The sequence below is a fragment of the Stigmatopora nigra genome, chromosome 3 (genome assembly GCF_051989575.1).
Source record: "Stigmatopora nigra isolate UIUO_SnigA chromosome 3, RoL_Snig_1.1, whole genome shotgun sequence".
In the NCBI taxonomy this organism is placed as follows: Eukaryota; Metazoa; Chordata; class Actinopteri; order Syngnathiformes; family Syngnathidae; genus Stigmatopora; species Stigmatopora nigra.
The window spans coordinates 8,517,378-8,531,723 of NC_135510.1; the positions used below are offsets into that span (position 1 = coordinate 8,517,378).

At 42.1% G+C, this 14,346-nt stretch overlaps 1 protein-coding gene across 1 annotated transcript in view; it reads left to right on the forward strand.

The window, feature by feature from the left end:
• Positions 1-1,643: 1,643 nt before the first annotated feature.
• zfhx3b (zinc finger homeobox 3b) overlaps positions 1,644-14,346 on the forward strand; it is a 118,742-nt gene continuing 106,039 nt past the window's right edge. The window contains exon 1 of the mRNA XM_077712915.1: positions 1,644-2,145. The gene's annotated coding sequence lies outside the window, so the exon portion shown is untranslated. The remainder of the gene's footprint in view (positions 2,146-14,346) is intronic.

Sequence of the window (14,346 nt, forward strand, 5' to 3'; positions counted from 1 at the left end):
CCCAGTTTTGTCTCCAATTACAAAACGGCTCCTCAAACGCTATTTTCATTTTTCACATTTTTATAAATACTTTTTTTTCCTGGGAGAAAAGCCATGTCACAAATCCTCCTGATTTCTGCACTTTGCCAAAGAAATGAACACCATACACGGGTGTTTTCCTCTTTTACAAAAAAAGGGATCAATGCATGCCTCAACTTGTGGATGGCAAATCCAGGAAATGCCAACATGCAACCCTATCTTATATTTTCGCAAAAAGGGGTGGGAGTCCCACCTTCCTATACATAGTGCGCATTTTTTATCCATCTACATTGTTACACACTTAAAATATCTTGAAAACAAATTCTTGTGTCATGTAAGTCACGCTTGCACTTCACTGTAGCCTGAACCAGTGCTGGAATGCATTAGGTCGTACAAAACCCAATTTACATTGTTTCCGTTAACATGGCACTTTATGTGATCATTCCAAGCTGGACCAGAACTAAATGTATAGAGCACAGAATCAATTGTCATCACGATGCGTTCAGTGGGTGTTCGTGCATTATAGACACAGAGGACAGTGGTTATAAATAGGATATGCTTTATTATACAAGAGAGGGGGTTTACTGTGTATATTGCTCATACATGGGATATTTTCCATTTCCACAAAGTAAATATGACATCTCGAAATTAAGGCAAGAGAAAGCTCCTTCAATTTATTTTTTTAAAAAGTGCATTAATCGTGCTTATTGTCAATCGTCACATTATCTGTCAGTCATCTTTTCTATGTTTTACACTTGCTCCAATCGCTAAAACACCTCAAATATAAACGAGACTTTTGTCAACAAGCAAAAACCGTCATTGTATTCATATATCACCTCAATTTTAGAGAAAAGTGCATTGCTGTAAAAAAATAGAAAAATAATAAAAAACCTAATAAAATAAATAGTTCAATCCAAAATAATCTCTGTGGAGTATACATAATATTTGATAATATTTTCATATGCGTGAATAAGTGACGTAATATGAATAGGACACTTGACACGAATAGTATTTATAAAATAAAACACGTATTTATTATGTTTTAAGCCAGATACAGTTTATTTGTTATATTTACTCCTTCAAAACGTCCTTGGCATTCCTATAGATTTGTGTGCTTTGAATATACGTAACGGCATTTCTTTTCCACGGACATTGTGATTTAACAATTCACACACCGACTCTATTTAGTACCTAAACGTGGCGTAAAAATAACCACGTATGTTTTCAATAGTTTAACATAAACCCCAATGTATAGATTAATCATCGATTGTACTTCAATAACACTCCTTCTCTTTGACTTTTTGAACTTGTATCGGACGATCGCTACTCCAGAAAGAACAACTAAAATCCAGCTCCATCTCAAGTGCGCGTTTTAAAAAAGTATTTAAAAAAATGACACATTAAGTATTTTTAAAGTGTGTGTGAGGGAAAGAAAGACGAGCGGAAGCCTGAATGAATGTTCTCGTGCGACGTTCAATGTACGCTCGCTCGCTCGCTCGGCCAGCGTTCACTTTCCCTAATCAAACTCTTACTTCCCGCCTCTCTTAATTCCATATTTTCTATTCCTGATCATTACTTTCCTCTTTTTCTCGCCCTTCCTTGTATCTTTCTATCTATCCATCCTCCCTCCCTCCCTCTTCCTCCCTCCTCCTCGCCCTCCCTCCGCCGGCTCTCCTCTGCTGAATCTTATTGATCCACAAGGCGGCTAATTAGCCCTTCCCTTCGTGCCTGTGTAATGAAGCACATGCGCACTGAATTAATCACAGCCATTTTTTCCCCCTCGCAGGAAACTAATTAGCAGGAATAAAGATCCAAAGAGTTTTTTTCTTCCCCCCAATCATCAGATCTCACTTTCACCTCTTCCTCGCACGCCGCCAACTCCGGACTTGGCTGCTTTGCATCCAAATTATTTTTGATATCGCCTTTAACAACTAATAGCTACCTACTTGCGCCCCTCTTTTTTTTCTCCTCCACCCGAGCACTCGGCAACAACAATGATCTTTCCCTTTTTTCCGGCCACCCCCGAGAGCAAACTGACCGAAAGGGGACTCTTCTCGCCTTGATGGGATCTTTAGCTCCATCGTTTCGCTACTGGATTAAAAAGCGAACACCACAAAGCGGCGCATTGTAAGTTGCAACTTTGTCTCCCTTTTTTTGTGTCTTCTTGTCCGCCGCCGCACGAGTCCGTCTATTCTCCTCTCTCTTAAGCTTCGTTTCCCCCTTCCGTGGCGATGGACTTGTAGCGGAACTGGTCCCCCCTTGTTTCGAAACTCGCGTCCCGGTTGTGAGAACGGCTCGATCCGTGCAAGTTTCCACGCTTTATTCGAGATTCGGAATTGGGGGCGTCGTGTCGTTCGTTACCTGAGCTCGTCCTCTCCTCTTCGTCTACGGGCGACGGCGAGACGGATCCGTTCACACGAGGAAAAAAAGAAGCGTATTTTAAAGCAGAATTGGCTTTTTGGTAGACCAGGGGACGTTTGTGGACGGCTCGTGGCTGTCTAGAGTCGTGTTTCGAGCGGATTTGGTCAGCGGCTCGTCGCGGAGCGCAGCCCCGGGGAAACAGCTCTGACTCCAGCCTGTTGGCTCCGCGTAGCTCCGGCGACTCTCGGTTCTCGCGCTTCTCACATTTTCGGGTCAAAAAATTCCAAAAATACATATTTCAAAGCATAGTCGTCCCACGCTGGGGCTTTCGTTGTGCTGGTTTATGAGATCCTTTCTCCTGGAGGGGCTGCGAGCGTGCGTGTGTGCTTTACGTGCGTGTGTGAGCCCTCCGCCCCGACTCTCAACCACTCTTTTCCCCCCCTTCGGCTTCATCACTCCTCGGCTCGGCTCTTCTTTTTCTCCCGCTCCTGTTCGCTCTTGGCTTCTTTTAGAGCCGTGTATTTTTGGGGAAAGTCGATTCTTAGCCGTTCCCCGAACAAGTCCCGTGCAAATCGATCGCGCGTGTGTGTTGTGCGTGCGTGAGCGCTTGACGCGTGTGCACGCGACGTGCGAGTTCGTGCCTACGTTTCGGGCTGGGATTTTAAAAAAAGGGAGCCCCAGGTTCTCCTTCGTGACAGCGGGGGATCAGATAGGACCGATAACCGTGCCAAGTGCACGGACGCTTGGGCCGGATGGCTGCTTCTTCCGCGTACCTCCGGGATTACTGGAAACAAAACATTTACCTATATAATTTACCATAATAGCCATTAACATTGTAAACTTGACATTGTGTCAATATGCTACTTTCATAAGCAAAAGCCTTAAAATCGATGTTTTGTTTTAAGAGAACAACAATAACAAACAAACAAAAATCATAGTTTGAGCTATAAAAAGGAAAAGGAGAGGATATGTGAGCAGCGAGCGGCTTGGGTATTTTACACAGTGGTTGAGGATGGTGTTTGGGAAGGGGGGTGGGAGGTCAGACAGCAAGAAACAAGGGGAACAAGGGTCACAGAGTGAGTTCACAGAAAAAAAAGCACGAGAGGAAACCCCCTCACCAAAACAGCCGTGGGACCATGTTAGGGCCTGGGGTGGGGGGCGATGGGGGAGTTGTTGGAACGAGGAGCACCGTGATGTTGTTTTTGGGTGTTTGGGGGCGGAGGGGACAGATAAAGCAAAACAGTAATGCTTGTCACACGACTAATAACACTTTGCATGTTGTTGGCTTGGAAGGAAAAAATGATAGACTTGTTAGGTTATAGTATAGCAATGAGGGAAAAGAGCTGGATGGGGGTGCGAGGGTGTTCTCGGGGGCGCTGGGGTCACATAGCCACGGGCCACCGAGAGGGAATAAAGAGAAGAGGTCAGATAAACACATCTTTACCTCTCGGTGTGGACATTGACTTTTCAAGGCATGCATTTATTATTCTGATTTGAGAATTAGGAGAAAGCATTCATTTAGATTGATATAATCACACATTTTATGCACGTCGGCAGATTTTTTACACGCTCGGACTGCGGTGGTACGACCGTGAAAAGTACGCAGGTATATTTCTAATTGATCAGCTTTCATCCTGTGTCACATCGATACTCTTCTTCCTCCCCATCCCCAACTCCCTTTTCTGTTAGAAAACAGACACGCAGAAGTATTTAGCTCAGCCGTATTTTCTGTCTTGCGTCTTTGTCTTTTTGTCAGCTGAATGTAAATCTTATGAAAAGTACCAGTCCTGCATTGGAGCATGAGGGATTGTGTGTGTGTGTGTGTGTGTGCGTGTGTGTGTGTGTGTGTTTTGGTGCTAGTCGGGTTGTTGTGAGTTAAAAATGCAAGCCTGGCTGTATAATATGACATTTGTGAACAAAAAAAATCATCATTGAAAAGGTGTCATTTTGATTTTGCTTAGTGTGTGAAGTCAATCTCAGCGTAGGTGTTATGTTCTCAGATATATTTATCTTTTGCCTGATTTTAAAACTAATTTACCCTTATACATTTGTTATTAAAGCCATAGTCTCAGGATGATTTTTTTTGTTATTTCATACAATTAAAAAAAAGAAACACTGTTAATTTCCTGACAACATTTCTGACCAAAAAAATGATTACTAACATTTTAGATTTGTATATTGGAGACATTAATTTTTTTCTTGCAAGATCTATTTTGAAAAAAAATACAATTTTGGATTTTAAATGAAATAGTTGATTCACGTAGCAGAGTAACAACGATAGATTTGCGTGCGTGTGTTCTCTTCTTTCCGACTCGGCATTTTGAGCCGCGGTGAGCAAACGAGTGCTACCGGAGCCTCTTGATAGGCTCGCCTCATTGTATGGCGGTAGCGGAGAGCCGAGGGGAGGTGGGCGCCTCTGGCAGCCGTCACCCTTTTTCCCTCCCCTCCCTCGCTGGCTATCTGCTCCTTAGTGTGTCTCCTAAATACTGTAGCTCCCCTCTTTACCTCCCACTTTCCTGTTGGCGGGTGCTGGCCCAGCAGGGGAGCCCTCTGACATGTCCTCGGTCACAGAGAGGCCCTGTATAGAATGATAAATACAAGTTACTGCTATGTGAAATTGGTCAAAATGTCCAATCCTTTGTCACAGCGTCATGACCGTGACGACGTTTGCCTCTTGTGTAGATGATTCCTCACTGAAGGCAAATGTGAGCCATGAGGGGGGCCGTGGATGCAAACGTCTGTTTAAATCTGACCCGTGCTTTTGAATATGGCAGGCCATACGCCATGTCAGAGACCCGTTTTTCCAGTTATCCCGCATCCTAGGCGGTGTGGCACGTCATTGCGTGGTGGGCAGGCCCTTGGTGAAGCGGGAGGAGGGTGGGCTGAGATGACTGCCGTGTTCTCAGGTGTGTGTGTGTCCAAAGAGGCTTCACTTCCCCCTCAACATTTCTCTCAAATTCCTCCTTATCTCATTTATTATTGCCTCCTTTACTTTCTCAGTGACATCCTCTTATAAGCATCTTTGGCAATGTTTGCCTGTGGTATGTTCTTTACCAATATGTTATCATGTTAACAATCATGGTTAAATCACCGCAGGACACCTCAATTTACGACTACAAAGAGGAGTGTGTGCAGCTGCATTATGGCTGCTTTGTATTATGTTGAACATGAAACACATGATGCCTGTTTGGACTTTCCCACTATTTATAATTTAGGGATTGATTTACCCCCCCAAACATACAAACTTGCGTGACTATGCAGATGACTCAGTTAGACTACAATGACAAGGCATGCTCATATTATTCTCCGGTGACCGTCTTTTAAGCAGAAGAATAATATTTTCCATTCTGTAATGTGTGGGCTTTTTTCAATTTGATACACACTCACAGACAAGGACACAGAGACGTATATTTCTTGAATTTGTACAAAAGAAATTTGTATTCTGGTCGTTACAAAAATGGTGGCTGTGGAGGAGACTAGAATCTCAATATTGCTTTGTCGGTTTTATAATAAACAGTCTTGGCTTGACAGGAGACGACCCATGTGATGCGTACCTGTTTAGAAGTGACAGCATAGTAGAGAACGAGCATGTGTCTGTAGAATAGCGGCAACCTCCCAATTTGGGATGAGATTTGGACAGATTGACATCATTAGACAACACAATTACCAAGCAGAGTAAGAACTGGCTTTGAGCAGTGAAAAAAAAAAAAAACGGACCGTAGCCATGCCGCATATAAGCCCACCCCTCTCTTGGACCCTGGAGGCCAGCATTCCACCCTCTGCGCTGGTGCTTATCATCACAAAGGACAGAATACATAAAATATGGAGGACGCTTAGACAGGTCTCCTTTCTCCCTCGCCATACCGAGCCCTGGAACAATACGCGGGCCCCTCTGGCCTGTGACTCTGACGACACATACGCCGTCTTTTTATCCTCCCCTGTTCCTTTGTCATCCTCTTCCTCTTCCTTTATGTTACTGTTCTCTACAGAGTGATAATCGCATGGGCATTGTTTGTCGGTGCCTGGGAAATGTGTGTTGTGTAACCAAACTGTACGGGGAATAATTAGAATATACTGAGTATATACTGTACTATTGTTTTACTTTTTTTTTTTTTTACTTCAAAATGACATCCTTTGCAAGGGTTAGATAAATACTAACATATTAACTCCTCTTTCACTGACCTCCCATTTTGTATGTGATGATAAATAGATGTGTGTTGCTTAGTGATTTGTGATTCAGGCAATAACGGTGTCACCCCCCATTTTATAATGTTTTTCCCCCTCATCACTAATTTACGGTGAGGTGACCCAGCATCAGGCACAAGCCGACTCCATTCGGAGCAAATGCATTGCGTGTTTATTTTAAGAGGCTTTCATATTCCAGGTGAAAGGTGAATATAAAAAATATACATGTATATAAATACATGTATGTGTATATATATACATATATTTGTATATATATATGTATGTATATTTATATGTATGTATATATGTGTGTGTGTGTGTGTGTATATGTGTGTGTGTGTGTGTGTGTGTGTGTGTGTGTGTGTGTGTGTGTGTATATATATATATATATATATATATATATATATATATATATATATATATATATATATATATATATATATATATATATATATATATATATATATATATATATATATATATATATATATATATATATATATATATATATATATATATATATATATATATATATATATATATATATATATATATATCCACAATATATTATTTTCTAAAATAAAACTCATCTCAACGGATTTAGAATTTAAAAATATATATTCCTGAAAGTACAATAAATGTTTTGCTTAACGCAAACTCAGATTTGTTTTTGAATATTTACTTCAATTTCTGTCTGGGTCTAGTCGAGATGCCCGATTGTACCAGTCGGATGTGCCGGACCCATGGTCAAGCCACTTCCTCTCTGTGTACTTTCCAGCTTATCCTCCTCGGGATTACGGAGAGAAGAAAAGAAAAAGAGCCAATGCCGAAGCGCCCTTTCGCTCTCGCACCGTTTTCCCTCATTTTTGGCGATTCACGCGCACAATAAAATCCCAGACAAATCGTGTGATTCAATTGCAAATGTGCAGTGGCCCTGTCCGTGCTGCATTTAAGAGAGGAAGAGAGTGAGGAGGAAAGCGAGTGAGCATGTGAGGGAGGGGCTGGGATGTAAAGGCATAAAGAGCACACAGCGGTGTATTTGACTGAGAGAAGAGGCTGAGGTGAAGCTACCGGCTGCCTCTTTCTGGTCAGGAAACGAAACTCCATCCGCTACTTGATAGATTCATGAAAGCTTTGTGTACATCCTTTGTTTTGAAACAAATCTTATGTGTGTGTGTGTGTGTGTCTGGATAAGAATCGCCATATGCTAGGTGTACAAAATTTCAGGCTGGCTATTTGTCATCACTAGCGCCCCAGGCGACTGTCAAGCCAGCAGTAAAGGGGTTAAGGAGCTGGGATAGCCTCGTTTTGTCTCTACGGCCCTCTTTGCCATTGTTGTGGTGGAATTGAGCTCGGTGCCCCTCACTTGACCACGGCACAAGCAGCAAAATGGCCTCTAGGTGCCAGAGCCTTTGCACATTACTGTCATGTCAGCTCCATTCTAAACCTTCTCTCGCTTTACTTCCCCTTTTCCATGCACACACCTATGTGTATAATGTTTGATAGTCCAAGCACGTGTTTACTATTTTTAGTTTTTCCATATGCAAATAGGGTACACCGCAGAGTAGACTGAATGGGATATTTGCCTCTTACAGTGTTGGACCTGCCAGACAATTTGTAGACTTCTGAATCATTTTTGGAAATGCAGAGCTGCCAAAGAGTACCTACTCTTGTCACCCTAAGTGACATTTTTTGGGGGCGATTTTCACTTTTTGTGGGGAGGTCCGACCCCCCCTTTAACCGTGATAATCGCAGTATTACCGTATTGCATAAAGCACATTTACTGAGCTCCAACATTGGCCTTTATATAATTTTGCATTTAAGCTAAGAGTAAGTACATTTCATTACAGGAGTGGCAAGTGCAATGAAAAAGTTGAGGCAGATGCACACCTTATATTTCTATCTGGGAGCTGTTATATTATTTTACAACCGTGTTCACTTGATTTTTGTGACAATAATGATGCAAATATCATGAATAATTTAGTTTTTTTGGGGCTTGAGAATGTATGATATCAACGCACCGTGTCGACGGTGCCGCGTTTGATTGCAGAGATGATTGTTTATAGCCCACCGTCGCAGACGTCATAATTAAACACACACACAAAAAAGATATGCTTTGCGCTTCTGCCGCTAAGCCGGCTTGTCAAATACGCATACACAAGTAGTGAGGTTGACTGTGGGTTTATGAAATATTTTGAATTATAAATAGCACAGGCTCAATGTGTAAACCTTTCAAATGGGGTGTAGCACAGCTTGTGTTAAATGTTGCACCACGTTAGAATCAAACCAACGTTCAGCGACACTGTCAACACAGAGCATATTATTGGCATTGCATTTAGTGGGGTGGTCTAATGCAAAGAGCAATTTTTTGGTCCCCTTTAGCGTTTATTTGCCTTCTACATTGTAGTATTTTTGTTATATTTCCGTTCTAGGCCTTCAAATATCTAGATGACTGTTTAATGCACGATACCCAGTTTGGATGTTTTCAATTTTGTAATTTGTCAATAGTACAATATTATTGATATTTACAAAAGCAGAAATAAAAACAATCTTCCCATGTAGCCTTTAAGTGGAAGTTTCTGAGGTGAGTGTTTATTCCTAAATTCTTTAAAGTGTCAAAAATCATGTTACTATCCATCTAAAACCCATCAGTGGGTTCAGATGTAGCCTAAGGTAAACCGTTTTTCTATTCCTGTGATTTTTAGCCTCACAGTCCTCCTCAAATCTATGTGATTCCCACAATGGGTCTCACTGTACCCAAAACAAATACAGTGTCTGGTTTTCCCTGTTGTAAGTGAACAAACACAGGGACCTTGGTGTCTCATAATAAATTGATTAAAGTGAAGGCTCCCACAACGCCCATGGAAATATGTCCCTGCACGAAGAACTGCACAGTCTCCCACCAAACAATCTTTTACTGTATGCGTTTCACAATGGATTTTGAATGTCTCTCACTCTTCACCCTCTCTTAGATCAAATGTTCATTTTTGTGCCAAGTGGCTCATTGCAGGGATATTTTTTATTTTTTTTTATTCACATATTTAATACAGAACCTTCTGTGACTGCTTGCTTTTCATTCAGATGTGCAGTGGCACAAAGCATAGATTGGGTCTAGGTGGTCCACAGGGAACAGGTCAGGTCCCCCGGGGAAGGAGCGGAGCCAGACGGCCGTGACAGACAGGTGACCTCGGCCTTGTGATGTCGTTTGTCTCGTCTGGTCGCCATGGCATCCATTTGCCTTAATGAACCAAGATGGAAAGGGCGGCTCATTTAGGCAGCTTTCCTTAAAGCCGGGGTATACGTTTGATAAATTGTGAGGATTCACCTTATTTTGTTTGTCAAAGGGACAGATATCAGTGGGGGAAATAGAGTAGTGAAAAAAATTCATGTAGGAAATCAGTAAATATAACATCCAGATCTAAACGGATACTGATTTTACAGTGTTTCCCCTCTACACAAACAGACACTTCATACAAATCCTATGTGTGAGGCACGTTGATTTTGGCAAGATCTAGGTGTGTATCTGCATGGGAGAATAGCTGCCAAATGCGCCTCTCACACTGCTGGCTTTCTGTGGCGGCCAGGTGTTTCCTCTTGTCAGGTCTTGCCTCAATGTTACACATCATGTTGACAGATGGCTTTCTAGTAGTAGTTTGTACGTTTTGTTAGCTTTTTAGGAGGTGGATGATTTACGCCAAAAATCTTCATTTAAAATCATTCAAATTGTTAATTTTGGGATTATATAATTTTTAAAGATTCATTTTGGTATGGTCTAAAACATACCATTCAGTGATCTCTGACCTCAAGGGTTCCCACAGATAAATTCAAAATCAAGTCAAATGTCTTCCCGCAAGAGAGAGGAAAAGCAAATTATCTTCTCTTTGTTGCAAGGTATCCCATTACTTTTGTCTATCAAGCAGTATGTAGATGACACAGGCGTTGTTTACACTAGAAAATATGACTTTAGAGGAAGCGCTGCAAAGAGCGAGGCAGTGGTCAGGGACAGGAAAGGGGGGTGCAGACACAAGTCCCATCACTTCCTTCCTTTATATTGGTGTGTTTTCTAATGAATCATCATTGTCAAAATAACATTAGGCAGAGAGGAAGTATAAAACTGAGGCTGAATTTCCATCAAAACAGTTAGACTCCTTTAGAAAAAGAGTGGGTAAAACTGCAGCGTTTGTATTATCAAACACTGTTAACCTTGTGTAAATGTGGCCTATCTCGCTAATCAGCTTAGTGTGTTGTGCCCAAACGGCACTTTTCATCCCACCGTGTGACAGACAACCTAAAACAAGGCTTTATGTTTTGACCCCGATCTGGAGAGAACAGTCATTTCTCACAGGTTGCAGACCCGCTGTTTCCTTAGGACATTTTTGTGCCTGGTCACGTGTTCCGCACGCACGTCTGTTATCTGTGCTATATATGTAAGCGTTTCTCACTTTCCTCAAATAGTTTTTCAAGCAAAGAGGAGGTTGAGCACTGCACCCCGTGCCCTGGCAAGACCCTGTGGTCTGGTTGAAATCTGCTCTCACGCATCAATTGGCTCTATAGGTCTTCAACAGGAAGTGAGGGCCCCAAGGTTTCACAATCCTCTTAGAAAAAGGAAGCGAACTGAATGCATGCAATGTGATGCAGTTCACATTGAATGTTTTCGCCATGTAATTGCAAGGATGGAACACGACTGCCCTGAGATCGGAGGGACTTTTTTTAGATTCGAGTAGAACAAAAATATGACATTATGTACTGGCATATCTTTTTTATCCTCTGCAATGAATTACTTTTAGCACTGCTTATCAGTACGTAGTATTCCTAGAACACTGTATTGCCCTCAGGTGGCTGTGGAGGGTACGTTAAAAAGAACAGCTTAAGGGGCAATCATGGACTTTTACAAGAATGCTTTGTGTTTTGAATTATGTGAATTGTTAATTTTGGAATATTAGCTCACCCTGCACCAACTTCAGGCATCCAGTGCTGCGTACATAAGAACAAATTTGGTTGTTACGATTTATTGTCAGATAGGCCATATGGTCAGAAAAAATGTTTTTAATTGTTTTATTATGATTAAACTTCAAATGTAGTTTTCTTCTTTAAATCTCACAGTACCACTAGTATTCCTGGCGCAATTAAATAAGTGATTCATGAGTTTTGAGTCTTTTGAGTCACAAGTGTGTTCGAGGAATAAAGAAACCCATACCTCAGGGCAACACCATACTCCATTGTTGAAGTGGAACCCCGGACCCTCCTGGTGGGGCAAACGATGTGGCAAACGTCTGTTTTGGGCATGGCTTGTGTCAGCCTATTTAGTGTTTGCTGTGAGGGCATTTATATGCAAATGCTGAACAACCTTTTGGGACTGCTAATTACAGGGGGGCCTTTGTGTGTGCCAGGCTGTCAGAAGCTGGCAGTTTGTGAGGACGGCGGCCTCGGACTTCCCCTGCTTTTTTACTCATTGTCTTTCCTTATTACCCTCCCTCGTTGAAACGCCCCTTTTTGTGTAGCTGAGCTGTTTGTTTGCCTTATTGCTCCGCCTCTTCGGGGTGTTAGAGTTGATGCAGTAGATAATAAAGGCCAGCAAAACAGCCCAGTTGACTTATGCTTTCATCAGGTGGGCCCAACTCTGCTTTTCCTCCCTGAGCCTCCTCGCCACTTGAGCGTTCAGGGAGCATTCCAACTTGGAAGTTTTCTCTCCTACCGCTGATCTGTTGCTAATTGTGTCGGTTTATCAAAATGCATTTAGGTCAGGTGCTAATGCTATGCAAATTTATGAGCAGGCAGAGGCAAATATTAACTTGTGGAGTCACTGATATTCAAAGGATGGGGACAAAGGTACGCCTCCTTCACCTGTCAATTGTGAGGGTTTGTATTCCTTTTTTGAGTCAGAGTAGCATGAGCATAGACCCCCCCCCCCCCCACACACACACACACACATAATTCTATAGAACTCAGGCATGTCTGAAATAGAAATGTTACTGAAACCCAAATGTTACTATTTGTAGCAATGAAACCACATCTGCATCTTTGTGTTAAAAGGGTTTCATAATTAAAGACAATTCTTGTGAATAGCGCCAACGAAGACAATGGAGTAAATAAGCAAAGTGTTCCCTGCGTGAATGTGCACTCACACTCGCATCATCTGATCGTGTGATCAAGGGATGTCAGGGGTAAAGACAGGCCAGGTTGTCTCCTGTTGGAAAAGCTCAAACTGGGGGGAAAAAAAAACTTAAATCAATACGCTCTTTTCTCTGTCTCTCTTCTCACTCGGATTTGGTTTCTCTCAATTTTGACATTTATTTTACAGAAACACCTTCTCATTGTTTGCTCTGTTGTAAATGCCCATTTGTAATACAATGTCTCAACTGAATATACAACTATAGTAAACCCGTGAGGCTGCATTCTTATGGATTTTTTAGCGTTGTGCTAAAACAAAGTACAGAGAGTAGACACTTCGGTCTTTGTTACCTTTTAACTTCCTTCAAATGAAGTGTCATTGTCTGTTTTGCAGTCTGTGAATCATTTTGATCCTTCGCTCTGACGTATGCACATGTCACGCATTATGTTTATAGTAAACTTGGAGTATAATGCATTCAGTGTATATAGAGCCAAGCATTTCCAAGTATTGCAAAACGAACATTTCGAGTAACTCACATCAGTGTGAATTAGAACAGTAAACCGTAATCTGGCTTGTTTCCACAGCTGGGTGTGTAGGCGGCAACAGTGATAGCTATGTCATCGTGTGACATCAGATAGTAATTTTTGGATTCCCAAGGCACAGCATGCAAAGATACTAAAACAACATATCTGCATCATTCCTCTGTAGCACTCTGTTTGGGTGATATAAGCGCAATAGTAAGCTTCCTAAAACGTTTTATCAATTGTCTGAAAGGCATGACAAAAATGGAAAGATGTTGTGGGCACACAATTAAAAAGTTAAGACAGCCGTTGCATTCATTCAACCCACTCCAAATGATAAACGGCCCTGGTTCCCACTTCCTTCATCAGATAAGGACCAAATTGTACCACTGCATTTGATGTCTCTTCGAAAGTTCTCCAACATCAATGTACCGCACAGCTTTTGACAAATGAGTAGACCATATTCTAGTTTTGGAGCACAAGGGTGTGTGGGGACGCTAGACTGGCCAATGAAGCTGGAAGTTAGGTCCAATAGTATGAGGGAACAGCTGCTCCAGGCAGTCTCTGTCTGTCATTCTGGCCTTTCTAACAGTAGCCAGCTAGAAATATGAGGCCTCCCTCAATTTCTATCCTGGGAAATGCGCAAAAGTGACATGACAGGTGACACCAAATACACCTACTCAAATGTGTTCTGGTCGACAAAAAATAAGTAATTCACCCTACCTGCCATTGAAATCTTTATAGTACACCTCACTTCCATCCCCATGGAATGATGGCTTGCTTGGTTATACTTGTCTTGTATAGACTTGTCTTTTTTTGCTCAACACTTTTATTGGTTTTAGCCAAATGATCACAATTGTCTTTGCCGTTATCAGCACATCATTGTTCCTCCAAACATTGTGCCAAGAGCTTGGCCTTCCTGACAGCTCCTCACTTGTCTCTGCAGTTCATCCCCATACACCTGCTATTTCTTGCCTTCTTTTCTGCCTTTGGGACTGCGTTCAAATGAGATCTTAGCCAAGAAATGCATTCACTGCCATAATCCGGGCTCCCTCCATCAGGAATGCTAATACGTGTGATTGTGTGACCTGCCGGAGCCCGGCAACATCTGCAGGAGCCCATGGCGAGCCCCTGCCCTGCCCCCTGCCT